Raw genomic sequence first — 4,170 nt, 5'->3', positions numbered from 1 at the left:
CAGGATAGCACAGTGAACACAGAGCCTCTGATCTTGTTTTCTGGGTATCAGCCGGCAGCCAAAGGAGCCAGGCTCTGGGCAAATGGTTGCTGTGCAGGGCTGGGATGCGCAAAATGCCAAGGAAGCTTGGAATGTGTACCTCTCGAAATAACAAGGCACAAAAAGAACAAGAGGATACAGAGCAAACCAGAGGGCCCACAGGCCAAATGCGGCGCCACCAGGCAGCAGGAGGATGGCGTGGCAGCGGGGCGCAGAGGCCCCTCTGGGCCATCGCAGAGACGCGCAAATCCACGCGGCATCTGCTGAGGAAGGAGAAACTTACTCAGACTTCAGTTTTCTCCATCAACAACCTCATTGCAAAGGGAAATGGAGTCAAGTCACAGTGGCAAAGTCTGGCAGATGTCACCTTAATCAAGTGACCAAAGTCACTGCTGTCGGGTGAGACAGAAGGGGACTGAGTCATGGCCACCGGTAGGCAGGCACAGTGTTACCCCTGACCCAGCCCAAGTGAGCCCGCACTGAAGGAGAGTGCGCATGCCTGAAGTGCCAAGTCATGATGAAAGCAAAAGCAAAGCCAAGGCTCTGGTAAGATACAGATGACAGAGCCATGCCTTTTCACTAGAGAGGGGCAGTCTTGGGGCCATTGGCGACATCAGAGTGGACCCTGAGGACCAGAGCGATCCAGCCTGGCGTTGAGTTCCTGATGCCAGCGCCTGCCCTGGGCTGCTCCAGGTGGACGTGGGGTGACTCGTGCACAGCGTGGGCTCTGCAGAAGCAGCCTGACTCAGAGCTAGGTGTCCAGGGTGTGTACCGGGGCAGTGCAGAGCCTGCCCGCGGGAGGAGACAGGAAGTATGAGGTGGCTGGCCTGGGAGGGGCTCCCAGCAGAACGGGCGCCAGGCCACACCTCAGCCACCTGGCAGATGAGCTCTGTAGGTCTGAGGACAGAAGTCTGTCTCCAGGTTCAGCCCCAGGCTGCTCTTGCCCTGGCTTCTTCATTCATGGGGCTTTTTGTTGGCTTATTTTTTGGTCATAGGGACTGAATCTAGGGCCTCCAAAATGAGCTGTCCCCAGCCTGGAGTCAGACAGGCAGAACTGGGATCTGGATGAGGTTTGCTGGCTGCTGGCGGTGCCAGGATTTCAGCAGAGTCTTGTGGCTCGAGAATGGCGGGAGGTCTTGTCTCCTTCAAAACTTTCAGGGGCTGTTGGCATGTGAACTCATGTAGGACAAATCACAGGCTGAGATGTCCCCCAAAATGGCAAACATCAAGCAAAGGGATCAAAAGTGCAGAAAAGCAAGGCATGGTGGTGTACACCTGTCAGCCCAGCAGTAGGGAGGCTGAGGCAGGAGGATCACCAAGAATTTGAAGCCAGCCCAGGCTGCAAAGTGAATTCAAGGCCAGCCTGCACTGTATAGTGAGACCCTGTGAAAAAAGTGAAGAGAAGTTGCACAAAGCTACTTGAGGGGACAGGAGGGTGGCGGATGAGTTTCACACTGGATGGATCTGGGCCGCTATGCCTAAGGTTGTTGGTGTGAACAACATGGAGAACATGAGCTTAGGCTGTTTTATCCCACAGAAGACAACCTTGAGCTGCAGTTGGCTTTTCCTAAAGCCGTGTAACAATACCACGCTGGGCCTCATTGTGAAGAATTTGGCCAAAAGAATTGAAAGCATTATTTGTTCTACATTCAATAACACAGCAATGAAGCATAACCCAGAATGCACATTTAATTCTTCTCAGAAACCTTAAAAACAGATCTGAGAGATATAGCAGTTCATAGAAAGTAGGAAAACAAAAAACAAAAAAACCAGGTTCCCTAAGGAAAAAATTTCCCTTAAAAACAGGGTTAAATATGCCAGGTGTGTAGTGCATACCTGTGATCCTAGCACTCAGGAAGCTGAAGCAGGAGGGTCTATGCAAATTCAAGTTTAGCCTGGGTCTAACTAAGTTGTTAGATTACCTGGGCTGAGCTTGGGCTTCTCATCTTCCTGCTTGACCCTCCCAGCATGCTGGGATTATGGACATGTACCACCAGCCTGGCTCCTGTGTCCCTAACAGGGTGGCCTCCGCCGGGACCGTCTCCAGGGCCCAGTTGGTGTTGGCTGCAGAGCCTGATCACCCCTGGTGAAGCTACAACCCAACTGGCCAAATTGTAGGTCCGAAAGATTGGCCCTTCCCAGGGACAGGGCGGCGTTATAAGCATCAACGGCACAGTTTCCCTCTGCAGTCTCCCAGCCCCAGCACTTGGCAGCGCTGCTTCTAAGCACAAAGACCTCGATGGCCCCAGCGTACAGCTAAGTTACACTCCTGACGTTTGATTTTTTCTTTTCTTTTCTTTTTTCTTTTTTTTTTTTTTGGTGTTTTTGAGACAGGGTCTCAATATGCAGTTCAGGCTGGCCTTGAGCTCACTTTGTAGCCCAGGCTGGGCTCAAACTCACAGTCATCCTCCTGCCTCAGCCTCCTAAGTGCTGGGATTACAAGTGTGCACCACCACGCCTGGCCCCAAAGCTGATTTCTTTTTTTTTCTTTTTAAACATTTTTAATTAATTATTTATTTATTTAGTGTGTGTGTGGCCAGCTCAGCCCACCAGGGGGCGGGGATGGCTGGCATGTGGTGCTGGGGGATTGAACCGCGGTCCCTGTGCTTTGCTAAGCTTGTTCTAAGTAGGTGCTTTAGACCACTGAGCCATCTCACCAGCCCCCCCAAAGCTGATTTCTAGCCTGGTTCTTTCAAACTGGAAATGCATGTTCCTGAGCCTGTGTACAGTCCTGATTGGGTCCCCAGGCCAACACTTGGCCTCCATTTAGAAACATGCAGTCCCTGTGAGAGTGTAGAGCTGTGACTGTGGGCACTACTGCTCTGGGAAAGCGTGCACAGTGGGAAGCAAGTCTCCCCTTCCTGTCCCTGAGCCTGAATCCTCTGCCTCAGCCTCCCAAGTGGTGCGGAGTGCTGGGGAACCTTTCCCTGACCTGCTTTCTTCTGGGCTCCCAATGCTGCTTTGGGGTGTGGTTTGTGAGAATGGCTACAGAAAAGTGACAAATAAAATGCTGCTAAAGGCAGTAAAATACCAAGGGATGGGGTGTGTGTGTGTGTGTGTGTGTGTGTGTGAGAGAGACACGCTGAAGACGGAACCTAGGGCCTCAAATGCACTAGGTCCTGAGCTACATCCCACCCTTTTCTTTTCTTTCCATCTTTCATTGGGATTACAGGTATGTACCACCATACCTGGCTGCCACCCCACTCCTTTCAATTTTATTTTGTGACAAGGTCTCACTTGTCACATATATTGGCCAGCCTGACTTTGGGCCCGTGATTCTTCCTGCCTCAGCCTCCCAAGTTGCTAGGATCACTAGTGTAAACCTAGCCTGAGTACATCTAGAGCTTTCCCCTTTCTTATGTGGTCCCCCTTGGATTTGTTATGGCAGTCTAAATGCATGACTTAATGTCCTCTGAACTAAGGAAAAATTTAAATGTAATTGATTAACATGAATTTAATAATTTTTATAATTTGCAAAGATACTTTTAAATACAATGGTGTAGGGATGTAGCTCAGTGGTACAAGTACCTGTCTGGCAAGTGCAAGGTCCTAAATTCGATTTCTGATACTAATAAATAAATACTAATATATGTGCCAGACTCAGAAGGCTGAGGCAGGAGGATTGCTGTGAGTTGAGACCAGCCTAAACTACATGAGACTCTGTCTTGACAAACAAACAAACATGAGGGGCATGAAAATGGGACATTGGGACACAGAAATAGAACCAAACCTGGGTTTCCCTATGCTTGAGCCTCGGGCTATGGGGATGGGGAACCCCAAAGCCTGGGGTGGGTCTCACACAGACAGGGCTGGTGGCCACAAGGGCCAGAGTAGCATCACAGGCAAGCACTGGGGCAAAGTCCATCCAGAGATGGGTCAGCTCAGGGAACAGGGCAGTGTTCTCAGAGTCTCAAGAGTGCAGAGGGCAGACAGATGGTGCCTGGCTGCAGGACACTGCGACTGTCCCCACCTGCAGTGGACCTGTGGTGAGGCTGGGACTGTCTTCTCCAACCTGAGCCAATTCAGCGTTTGACTGGTCCTTGAGGTTCCAGTTTTCAACATGGTCTCAAAAGATCGTTATAACAGTTTCTAGAAGCAAGGGTGCCCATCTATGCTTGAACTGGGGCAGGC

Source organism: Octodon degus, unplaced genomic scaffold, assembly GCF_000260255.1.
Source record: "Octodon degus isolate 3935 unplaced genomic scaffold, OctDeg1.0 scaffold00105, whole genome shotgun sequence".
Taxonomy (NCBI): domain Eukaryota; kingdom Metazoa; phylum Chordata; class Mammalia; order Rodentia; family Octodontidae; genus Octodon; species Octodon degus.
This window is presented reverse-complemented; position numbering follows the sequence as displayed.